This window comes from Mustela putorius, unplaced genomic scaffold, assembly GCF_011764305.1.
Source record: "Mustela putorius furo isolate JIRA1106 unplaced genomic scaffold, ASM1176430v1.1 tig00003834_pilon_pilon_pilon, whole genome shotgun sequence".
Taxonomy (NCBI): Eukaryota; Metazoa; Chordata; class Mammalia; order Carnivora; family Mustelidae; genus Mustela; species Mustela putorius.
The window spans coordinates 9,865,598-9,878,688 of record NW_025421987.1 but is presented as its reverse complement, the minus strand read 5'-3'; positions in this window follow the sequence as shown (position 1 = coordinate 9,878,688).

Sequence of the window (13,091 nt, the reverse complement as noted above, 5' to 3'; positions counted from 1 at the left end):
GGCTATTAGACAGTTCTTACTCAGTTAAGATAAGGACAAGCAACGACGCAAGCCAAACGGAGCTATTTAAAGGGAGCATGTAGCTGCTTCTCTAGAGAAGCCGTATTTTTAGCAGGACAGTCCTTAGAAAACACGATTATTATTTTGACAAAATAGTCTCATTTACTTTACAAGGATCTGCATGGAAGACTGATTTATTAATTGAAAAAAAAATTTTTTTTTTCCTTTGGTTTCCCATGTCTCTAAGGGCATTTCTTCAAGGCAGCTCGTGTTCCTGTGTCTAATTCCTCACCACAGTATCTGTTTCCCTCGCCTCAGAAATGTCGAAATGTCTTCCATGTATCATGGCAGTGCCATTTAAAATGGTTCGGAGCGGCCCGGTGGGAACTGGTATGATAGGTGTGGGATGTCTACACCGCAGCGTGCTGAGTTTTATACTCCTGTTGAGAAGGAGGTTGAGGGCTCAGGCGTTGCCGGTGGACTCCTGGCAGGTCCCCTTTGGCCATTTCAGTACAAACAAACAAGAGTCTGACCAGCAGTGAGGAGCCTGAATTGCTGGGAAATCCACGCAGCTGCCTAGGCTTTGTTTCACAGCGCAGAGCAAATCTCAGGAAATTTCCTCCTAAAAGACAAAGAAGGAGCACAAGGGAGTCTTAAATAAGAGGAACAGACTCTGAAAGGTGTCAGTGTAAGTGCTTTCGAACAAAAGAAAATGAAACAATGTTCACCTTAAGAATCTGAATTACCTCTTGTTTTGCTAATTGAGTGAATGGGGGGAAAAAAAACCAGAGACAAGAATAAAATAAGTACCTCAGGGTACAGAAAAAATGAAGTTATGAGACCGTGAACACTGGGAGACGGGAATGAAAAGAGAAGTTTTGATTTGGTGTTCAGTAATCTGAAATTATATGCATAAAATGCTACCATTTTCAGTAAATGATGGTACTTTTGTCTTTCATTTTATGAATAGTTCTCAGAAAATTAATATTTAATGCATACATTCAATGCATATAAGTCTCTAATGTGCATGAAATGCTTCATGGCCGTGATAGGTCATTTAAGTCCCTCCTGTAATTCAGACAGACCTCAGAATTTGTACAGTAAGAGTGCCGGGCCTGATTCTGTCAAGTTTATGCTGGACTTGAAATGAATTACCTAACTTAGCTCCATGTCAGCTTTCTCATGTTAGAGAAGAGCATGGACAAAACTGTATTGGGTGTCCTTTCTAGCTTTAGGGGGTGATGATTTACTACAATAAATAGCATCAGACCCAGATTTCTCTCTATCTGCCAGGCGGTATGTCTGTCTTCACTCTTCTGTTTGAAACATACCTAATCTATCAATCTGTGTAGGCTTTCTTGGATACTTCTAAACCAAATAACATTATCTGGTTTTTATTCTCACACTATCCCCTCAACCGATATGTTTCTGATGTGCCCACAATGAAAAGACTTGCAAAGTCCAAGTATGTTCAACATTGAAACTGCAAAGAAAATAACAGTATGAATGTTCCATCAATGGCAGGTCAGCTGCACCTTATTTGTACTCATTTATTTCATTTGTACTCATTTTATTTTATAAATACATCTGCAGGCCTGAATAGTTTATGGATCACGTACATGCTGGATGCATATGTATTATACTATATACTACATAATATGTTTCTCAATATAAGACAAATCAGATATAATATAGTAGCTGACGGTTTAATTTGCATACCTGACCTGAACTGATTTGGATCAATGGTTTTTTTTGAAATGTAGATAACTTAACTCTGAAAGATTAAATCATTCAAACAGCATTGAAACAGCATTCCACATCTAACAAAGCTATCTCAGTATTTTCTCTTGATTTTTTTCCCTTCCACTTTATATATTAAGAAATGGGATCTATATATAGATCCCATTTCCCACAGTTTCTCCTGTGACATATATATATATATATATATATATATATATATAAATATATATGACACATATATGTCATATATATTTATATATATATTTATATATTTTGTCAGGTAATAATATTTTTATTTTTATTTTAGAGTTGAGTTTCTCCTGTGACATATATATGCCCGGACACTCTTACTGTACATATATATGTCACAGGAGAAACTCAACTCTAAAATAAAAATAAAAATATTATTACCTGACAAAATATATAAATAATGAAGAACCACCAAAATCTTTATGCCATCAGTAAGAACACCATTGCATCATTATTATCCTCTGTTAAGATAAAAATGTCCTATCTTGTCTACTAGAGTAAGGCTGTCAAGATATCACACCCAAGTCAGCAGCCACCCAGTGCATTATTGTACATTGTTTCAAGTTATTCCTCAATTTTTAGATTAGTCAACTTTTCCCCATGTTTTCCCCCAAAAAAACCTTTTGGAATAATTACTGTTTGGGGGTGCCAGGATGTCTCAGTGGGTTAAACTTCTACCTTTGGCTCAGGTCATGATCCCAGAGTCCTGGGATCCAGCCCTGTATTGGGCTCCCTGCTCAGAGGGGAGCTTGCTTCTGCCTCTGCCCTTCACCCTGCTTATGCTTTCTCTCTCTCACTCTCTCTCATAAACAAATATAAAATCGTAATAAAAAAAAGAAGAAGAAGAAGAAAAAAAAAAAAGAAGAAGAAGAAGAATTCCATTGTTTAGGTGCGTCTGGTTAGACTTCTGGATAAATATTTGCCCAATCACTGGCACCTGTATTTTACTTCAGCAACACTGTTTAGAGTATACACTCATGAATAAGATTTCATCACCACATTTAGTGTAGGTCTTTATACAAAATAGATGCTAATAAATGTTGCTGCTGAGAAAAGCCAAAACCAAAATATTGGTTTTTGACACTGCCAAGTTTTTGTTTTCTTTTTTTCTTCTCAGTTTTTTGTCTCCTTGTATCTGGATGAGACTTCAGATGTAGGTAACTAGTCCTTTTTCACCGTCTGAGACTGAGTCCAGAAATTTAGCTTTATCGAAGTTTTGATCTAATCTGAAAATTACTCTGAAAATACATTATGTGTATGTTTGAGAGATTCAATCAATTTATAAAATGGCTTCCTAACAACAGTCACAAAGTTCTTTTGGAGAAGCTGAAGCTAGTGGTTAAACTGAAGAGTGTATCTATAGTCGAGAAATGGTAATGCCTACGTAGAAACCGGAAACAGTAGTGACCAACATTTTCTTCTGCAGTCATTCCTTCTTCAGTAGAACAGATTATTATCACAGAAAAATCCTTTCATCAAATTAAAGAAGTGTTCCTGATTTAACGGTTTTAGAGAGGAGTAGATATAAATGTTGTACAAAGAGAGCTACTGAGCCCTTTCTCGCTTCCCAACCCTTAGAGGATGAATACCCAGCACTGGTGTATTACACATACACACTGACACAGATATTACTGTATTAGCTCTCGAGATGGTAGAGAGAAACATCAGGTGAAAGATGAATCAATACAGTGGTCTATTATGTTCTTTACAGGGAAATAACATGTGCTCATTATAGGTAAATGACCTAAAATGCCTAAAGAATTAGTTCTTGAGATGTTAGTGTATATTGTGTCTTGATTTTTTTTTTTTTTTTTTATTTTTTTTTTCTTTCTTTATCATTTCTTGAGTTTTCCTCTTCAAGCAAGTAACTAGGCATGGAAGTCTTGAGACAGAACAGAAAAAAGGAAGCTGCTTGGAATGAATTGTTTCTTCCTGTTGAGGAGATGATGACAGGGCTCCTGAGAGGAGAGGAGAAGAAGGAAATTGTGGATAGCAGATTTCTGTAGAGAAACTAGTGGTCAGACTGGTTTCAGTAGGAGCAGAGATTCCTGATCTAGTTGGTAATATCCTCTAGTGAGATGGCTGCATTGGTATTGCTGTATGTTTGGTTGCATTAGGAGGCAGAGCCCTAGGAGTCATTACCAGCATTATAAAAAAAAGTTCATGCCATAAACGCAGAGGCAGCAGAATCAGAGCAGAGAAGAAATCAGCAGGGGCACTGGGGGTTGTTATCACACCATTGAAGACTGAGGGTCACCATGAGCATGGCGGGGTGGTCGCTGTTGTTTTAACACTACGTGAAGCCAAGGAAGCTTTCTTTGCACAACCATAATTGAGAACTTGAATTGTATGTGGGTCTTTATAGTCCTAGAAAGAATAAAATAAATATGTTATGTATTAAACACTTGAGTACATAGACCAAGATTCACATCTGCTACCATACTTAATTTGGGATGAAAAATCAAGGAATTGTGCAATTTACATATTCAGACTGGATTTGATGAGTTAAAACTAAGCTTTTAAAAAAAACTACATGGAGAAGTTGTCACTTAAACTGGAATTAGCATATAAGTTAATGGAAGCTCAACCTTAGGATCATGATGGTTTATATAAACCGAACATTCTATAAAGCTCTTATTCTATAAAGACCATTCTTTTACTTGTCTGCATTGTGTAGCCATAGTCTTAATGTGCTTTGACAAAAACATCCATTATTTAGAGCAAAATCACAAGAAAGTTATAGGCCTCTGAAGTTTGAAATGAACTTAAAAGATGTCTAACTTGGGGCGCCTGGGTGGCTCAGTTGGTTAGGCCACTGCCTTTGGCTCAGGTCGTGATCCTGGAGTCCTGGGATTGAGTCCCTCACTGGGCTCCCAGCCCTGTGGAGAGTCTGTTTCTCCCTCAGACCTTCTCCCTTCTCATCTCTCTCTCTCTCAAATAAATAAATAAAATCTTAAAACAAAACAAAACAAAACAAAACCCCACATTTCTAACTCCACTGGCAACCAGTGCAGAAATATTCAGACAATGTCCCAGATGGGTAGTTACCTTGTATCTCTTTGAACACTTTCAGGGATGGGGAGGTAGGGAGTTTAAGACCAGCAAATAAGTGGGAAAGAACTAGAGGATCCTCGCAGCACAGCTGTTTCATACCATTTCAAAGAGAAGTATTCAAAGCCTGTAGGACACGCAGAAATTGAGTCTTGCACATGTCAGATAATAGGCATTTTTCATTCTAAGGATTCCCTACCTCTGCATGACTTGGTTTTATTTAAGTCTTTACAACGCCCTATAGAATTGTGCTGTGCCATATATATAAATATATATGCCAGCTTAAAAAAATCTTTAAGATCTCAATTTTTATAAAATGAAGTCCTCCTTCATAATTCTAAAATTAGAAATTCTGTATAGAAATAATTCAGGGGAAGGGTGTTTATATTTGACTTTCTCCTCATTTGTTGCATGCTCTTCTCATTTATTTGGGCCATTCTATTAAGTAGTTCACAAATACGTCAGCAAATGCCATTATATTTTACGTCACTTTTAGGTCATCCTAGGATTTCACTACCTGTAATCAAAAATATCCCGCATAATGTTGTTCTCATTTTCTTCTCAATGTACATGGGAGAACATGATTTCCTGTCACGGCATATGCATATAATTGGCTTAAGTACTATTATAATTGTGTGGCTAAGCTGTTGATCCGACTGGAAAGAGGTCACTGCCCTGAACCAATATTGCTATATTGTTGTTATATGTGAGGGGAGCCCTGCTTGACAAGTGAGATAATTTACTGGTAGTTATACTTCCTTATACAGTCTGTTGCACTTGATTAAGATCAGTCAAGATTAACGATGGGAACAAAGAGGAAATTTGAAATGGGTCTTTTGGGCTGGTGTTGGTCACAAAAGAAATGGTGAAACCAAAGTAGAGCTCTGAATGGTGAGAAAATGTGTCCTGCTCTCTGCAGATAGGCAGGCAGCCACACTGGAAGAGAGGGGTGTATGAAGATGAAAGAGACTTTCAAGGCTGGAAGGCAACAGATACTGGACCAGAGCTTGTTCTCTGAGAACAAGACTTCAAGTTTTCAGCAATTTCAGTAATTAGCTGCTGCTCATGTTTTTGTTTATTGAATTTCTGGGATTCCTATTAACTATGACATTAAAGTAACTATTTTTAAATGTCTAGAATTACCAACAGCAAGTTTGATGCCTCAATGTTTGGATATGTTTTGGTATTGATTTTTTACTTATGGAGAAATTCCTCCCCCCTTTTTTTTTTCATTATTGTGAATTTTTTTTTTTTTTCCAGCTTCAAAGTATGTTCCTTCATAAAGATCTGTATGTCCATCAGATAGACAATATTAAGATGTAAAAGTCTATCTCCTGTGGTATCTGTCAAAAGGTTATGCCCATGTGTTAGAAGATTGTAAATCTATAATGTCATTTTTCAAGGTTCAAATGGCTTAAAGAGCTCTTGATTACTGAATGAAATCATTCAATGACAGTTTATAACATTGAGTAGAATAGAACATGTAAGATGCCCAACACAGTGCTTGACATGAGCATTACATGTTGTTGCCGTTGTTTTAATTATTATTATATTAATCAAAAGACAACAGACCAGAGGAGAATACTTGCATATTTAATTAGAAAGCAGCAACACATTTCAGGAAATTATGAGAGCCATTTAAAAATATGAAATAATGACAAAAAATGTTCATTGCTCTGTTGGAAACAGCGATATTATAGTATAGATAAATTGGCTCATGTGGCCTCATGAGCTCTGGGTTCAAAAGGGAATACCATTACCACCATCTAGTCATGGAGACTTTGAAATGTATCTCTAAACTGCCTTGAGCCTACCTTTTCTCACTTACATGATGTGGAGATGCCTCTTGTGGCCATGGTGAATGAGTATAGGAGTTTGGTAAATAGTACATGATTCGATCTGTTTGGCTAATGTCTTAAATTTTAGAGTTGCCAATGTTGAGAAAAAGATTTTTTTTTAAAGATTTTATTAATTTATTTGACAGACAGAGTTCACAAGTAGACAGAGAGGCAGGCAGAGAGAGAGAGAGAGGAGGAAGCAGGCTCCCTGCTGAGCAGAGAGCCCACATTGGGGCTCGATCCCAGGACCCTGGGACCACGACCAGAGCCGAAGGCAGAGGCTTTAACCCACTGAGCCACCCAGGCGCCCCTAGGAAAAGAGTATTGATTGAACTCATGTTAAGAGATCATTAGACACCTTTATTGTTACTTATCATAAAGGACTAGAAAAAAATTTTAAGAAGCTAGATAAATAAAGCTAGAAATCGAGATTTGAATTTTCATTCATAACATACAAAAAAATAAATGTATACCTGAGGACGTACTTGAGAAAGCATCCCTGTGAAATTCTTCATACAAATTTTCTAAGCCTTAAACAGAAATTACGTTTGAGAGTGGAGGAGCTGGTCTCCTGAACCAGGGATTGGAGAGTTTCATAAACCCAAGAAAGAGGCAAGGGAGATGCCTCAGGTGCTGAAATGAGGCAGGACTACAGTTGTGGCTAAGATTCAGGATACCCAATCAAGGCTAAATTTCCAACAAACAGCAATATTATTTTGAATGTAAGTGTACCCTATACAGTAATGGGTACATACTGAAAAAGTGCATGTGCTTTTTTGTTCCATGTGATATTTTGAACATTATATACTAAAAAAAAGTATTGCGTGATAATAGGAAATTTGAACTGAACTGGGCCTCTTGCCTTTATTTGTTTTATTATTATTATTATTTTCTGTGTTTGTGTGTGTGTGTGTGTGTGTGTGTGTGTGACACCTGGTTAACCTCGGCTGGAGCTACTTGATACCGTGTGAGATTGTGGTGTGTCCCCAAATGATCCCTCTTCCTGCCACGTATTCAGAATAGGAGAATAGTCATTGAAACACACTCTGGGAAAAAAAGCCCTATGTTTTTTTCAGGAGAAAGCTAAGAGGACCAAATTGAGAAGGCTAGATCTCCAGTGTACCTTTATCTGCAGTTCACAATGCATACAAGGCCTCATTGCACAAAATGCTTCTTCATCCAGCCTATTGATTTCCATGCCTCATTTTTGTTCCTTTGCATATACTCTTTACCTGTCTCAGATTTCCAGAAACATGCACTTCTGCTTCTTTGAATTCTACCTTTCCTTCAAGGCCACACTTGCATATTTGCTACTGTGGCAGACTGAACATATAATTATCATTTAAATTGAAATGCTTCTGAGAGTGACAATGGGTCACATTAATTACCACACCAGGTATATAGGCAGAACGTAGAGTTCTCCCATTCAAATAAGCACATACGGTCACTGTCTTACTGAACTTGCCCAACATCTTCTCATGGCAATCCCTCTCCACCACTGGTTATGTGTATAGCACTGATCACATATATTTAGCATTTTTTAAAAAGATTTATTTATTTGACAGAGAGGGAGAAAGAGCATAGGATGTGGGAGCAGCGAGCCAGAGGGAGAGCAAGGAGCCCAATGAAGGGCTCAATCCCAGGACCCTGAGATCATGACCCAAGCCAAAGGCAGACACTTAAGCATCTGAGCCACCCAGGCACCCCAAGCATTTTGCCATTTGGCATCCATTGTCTTATATTTCTGGTGCTCTTGTTTTTGTGAGGACATTTGTCTCATTTCTCATTTCAAACTAAAGTGAGGTTTTTGAAATCAGAGACTTTATTACATTCTTTGTAACTGAACATTTCCCGGAGAACCTCATGTAAAGGAAACACAGAGTGAATATTTGTTGACTAAAATTTTTAGAAACCAAAGCCTCCTGACAAACTTTAATAAGTTTAAAATTCATTATAGCACAGCTGTAAAGGTGTGGTGGGTTTGATCATCCCATGCAACTTGTTGAGATAAATATTTGATATATATGGTCATATGCTGTGGCACCAAGAGCCCCAGTTTTTGTTCTCAGCTTTTTAATGTATCACATGATACAGTTGAAAAATTTCTTTTATTTCCATTTAAGCGTGTTTAGGGCTATGATCAACACACATAAGGTTAATATTGTACATATCATTAGTAAACAGTGGCTTGAAGCTTTGGAGTTGATAATTTGTAGTGTGGGTTTTATTTTAAGGAAAGATGGACTTATATTACTCTCTTTTTATAAGTTTTTTTGACTTTTAAATACCAAGTATCTCTTAATATATGCTTTTTAGGATTTGAGTATGAGTATTTTATTTTTGTTATTATTTCAGTAATAAATTTGAGAAAATGAATATAAAAAGCTGATGAGAATTTTGGAATGTCCTGTTTGTATAGTTAGTATAATTGCCATGGATTTGGCCAGGTGTAGCTAAACGATATTTCAGGCAAAGAACTAATAGCAAAGCTTTTTACACAGTAATTTCCTGGGTAAGGTTCAACAAAATGAAAACTCATCAGAAGCCCTGCTGGGATTCCATCAGCAAGCATTTATTTGTAGTCGCATGTACACCTGCTTACATAGTAATAATACACCAGTGAGTTAAGTCACTATGCCAATGCAAATTAGCTTTATTTTGAATCTTACACTGGAATCTAGCAGATATACTAACCAGACAAATGAATTGCCCCTAGATGGATAGAATAAACTGGGGAAAAAAAATTCTGTAGTATTGGCCTGTTTCTCTTGTTACTTTTGGTTGTAGAAAACCTTTTATGAAAAACCTTTCCTTCGCGATCTCCTACCATTTAGATGAAGAATTTGCGGCATATGCCTTGCTCCGTTGGTGCAGCAATATCGAGCAGTGCAAACCTGCCATCTGCAATGTGATTCTTCAGCCCAAGAGAACCCGTGCTGCTTAATTCAAACTTAAAATCAATTCAGCAAACATTTATAGAGGACGAACTCCGTACAGGGCATTACGCTAGGTGCTGGAGGTAGGCGCAGAGCATGACAGATGAGCGGGAGTACCACCTGATCCAAGAGGTTTCTGAACAAGTAATGGAGACGAAATCAGCAATGCTATGCGGCAGAGCACACAACTGGAAGTCACAGGGGACCCACGAATTGCTGTAGAGAAGAGGGATGGCCAAACCCCAAAGTCACTGTAATTAGTAAAGAATTAACACAAGAGATATGTAATCAAGGATTTAAATATGTTGAGGGAGGGAAGAGGGAAGAGGAGCAGGCCTTTAATATAAGGCCCCAGCATGACTAAAGGGAAGAAAGTGGGAAGGAGGAAGGCATGTTTGGGCAAATAGACAGGAATTCCATTTAGCTAGAGTGCTGGTGGCTCCGTGGGAGCAGGGCAAGGTAAGCCCAGAAAAGAAGGCGAGTCCATATGTGTAATTATCAGGAATCTTTAAGAATGTATTTCATGCAAGGCACTGCCGGTTTGAGAAGTTAGGCATCTAGTTTATAGGTAATGGAATCTCCTTTATTGAAAAAGAAAATATTTTTTTTTGGAGTAAGGCAGTTAGATGATCAGAATTTTTAGAATGGAACACAAAATGATAACTTTGTGAGGGCCTCTTTCTAACCCAGATATTATCTTTTTCTGTTGGAAATATTCTACCGATATTTATGTAAAGAAGCATAAAAGAGGTAGGTATCAGCATCATCTGAATTTGCTTAATACAAAAAATGAACTTCTCTATGGTAATTTTCTCTCTCCTTTATCAAGTGATATATTAGTTTCCTGGGGCTTCCATAACGAAGTACCAGCAACCAGTGGCTTAAAACAATAGAAATTTATTCTCTCACAGTGTGGAGCCCAGAAATCCAAAAGAAAAGTGTTGGCAGGCTCGGTTCCTACCGAGGGCTCTGAGAGAGACTCTGATCCCTGCCTCTCTCCGATGGCGATGGCCAGCACTACTTGGCCTTCTGCACCTTGTATCACTCCAGTCTGCCTCCATCCTCACATGACACTCTCCCCAGGTCTCTGTGTCCAATCCCCTCCCCGCCTTTTTAAAAATATTTTATTTATTTATTATAAAGAGAGAGAAAGAAGGTGCATGCACAAGCTGGGGGAGGGGGAGAGGGGGAGAGAGAGAATCTCAAGCGGACTCCATGCAGAGCCTGATGCGGGTATTCATCTGAAGACCCTGAGATCATGACCTGAGTGGAAATCAAGAGTCAATTGCCTAATGGACTCAGCCACCCAGGTGCCCCTCCCTCTTTTTATAAGGACATTCACTGTATTGGATTAAGCTCCATCCCAATGGCATCATCTTACCTTGATTAAACCTACAAAGACCCTATTTTCAAATAAGGTTCTCTTCATAGGTTCAGAGGATTAGGACTTCAGAACATATTTCTTCTTGAGGGGGACACAATTCAATCCATAACAGGTGGTTTTATCTATATCTATCTATATCTTTATCCACCAAATATATAAATAACCAAAATAATATATATACTAAAAATTAATATTCTTAGGCATAAATATCATTTCTTTATTTATGCAATAGATATAATAATATTGTCCTTATAAAATTGCTGAAAAGATGAAATTTAATATGTGAAAGATCCTAGCATGGGACAGGCTTACGTATGTGGTTGGTGCATGTATTAGGACACTTAATTCAGGTACCTATTTCCAGAATTAACTTTAAAAAAGAATCTTTCTTTTGTTCTATACAAGTGTTTCCAAATACTAGGTTTAACCAGTTTAAAACAAAGCCGTAGGTGTCATGTATGTGGCCAAAAGAAGTACATGATTCAGAAAGGACATTCATTTGTCCTAGAACTTTCTTTAACCTTGGAGTATTCTATTAGGAAAGAAATATATAGAAAACTTGCAAAGTTAGTGTCTCACAATACGTTGCCAGTACTTTCCAATAATCCTAACTATCTGTATACCATAAGGCAGCCCTAGATTTGGGCGTATTGGTGAATTAGATCAATTTGGCTTCTTAAGGCTTTCTCTTCTCTTTTTTTCTCTCATTATTGGACGGCTGGGTGTTCATAGTCTGTGTAATTACTTGTGCTTTCCACTTTTCTCTGCCCTTTGGCACTAGCACACTCAAAGTTAAATTTAATGCAAGGACATCATCTGGCAGATTTTCCCAATCTTGGAAAGGTAAATTCCCAAACCTCAGTTGAAGTATTTATATTTTAACCTGAATTTTCAAGATAATTGCCTCCTCATGTCTCCACCTAATTTGGTTTGTGGAGGTACAATCATATGAACAAATATGTGTTAATGGAAACCCTTCTTGGCTGTCAGTGAATTGGGCATCCATAAGGGATAGTATATGGGAATTCTGGAATTTATAATCCTTTCACTCTGCCATTAATTAAAAGTGCCCCAGAGACAGATTGGGAGTGACCCAGGGTGAAGGGGCTGGAGGTTAAGCCTTTTAGCTTTGAGCCTCCAGTTTGAATCTGATCTAAGCTGGTAATAAACAAGAGCTACTGCTATTTGATACCAGTTTGGTGACCCGTGTGAAGTGAATTAGTCATCTCAGGCTCGCTCAGGTGGACAGGTGTTCTTACGCAGCCTGAACTGATGCCTCTGCAGAAGAACCCAGCAACCTCAAAAGGATGGAAATAAAATGGCTTCACCAATGTTCTCTTGCCCTACTAGGATTATTGCTCAGTAACATGGAAAAGTAGGAGGCCTAGGATTCCATATGCCCAGCTTGTAAAAAGGCTATGGGAATGAAAGAGATCGGGGTGAGCTTAATAAGACCCAGACAGTGGGTCAAATGAGAATCAGGTGGTGGGTCTAGGAGAAATTTAATATCCTTGGCTTCTCTCTCTCTCTTTTTCCCCTCTCTGTTTGGTTGTCATGGGAATCTGTGTTTGTGGAGGAAGCACTGATTGTATTTGCCCAGGGCAGATGTGTATACCCTCCAGCCTTCGAATCTGGCAATGGTAGGACAGAGGATGTGTGGCTGGAGAGAAAGAAAGGAATTCACATTGATAACTCTCACAGAAAAAGATGAAAACATTGCAACAATTTTGTGGTGTGTGTATTTTTTTTTTTTAAAGACACGATGCACTGAGTTGAAATAAGAACAGAACTTTTATTACTAAACTGAAGAAAGCTATTCGAACTTGGTTTATTTGAATTTTGTTGCTACGATTGAGTACAGCAGTTTTTCACCCAATTTTAAAATAATGTGTATTAAAACAATCCCATATTTTTGCCCCCCTATAAGCAGAACAGGGAAGTCCCAGAAAATTAAGCAGAGGAAAGAAATACCATCTTAAATGTACTTAAATTTCTTTTTTCTTTTCATGAAAATATAAATCATTAATATTACCTATAGCTTGCTGTTTCTAGGAAGCCTCGATGATCAAAAATTGTTGTTTCTTTTTTAATCAAATTTGTGGATGTGTGTGT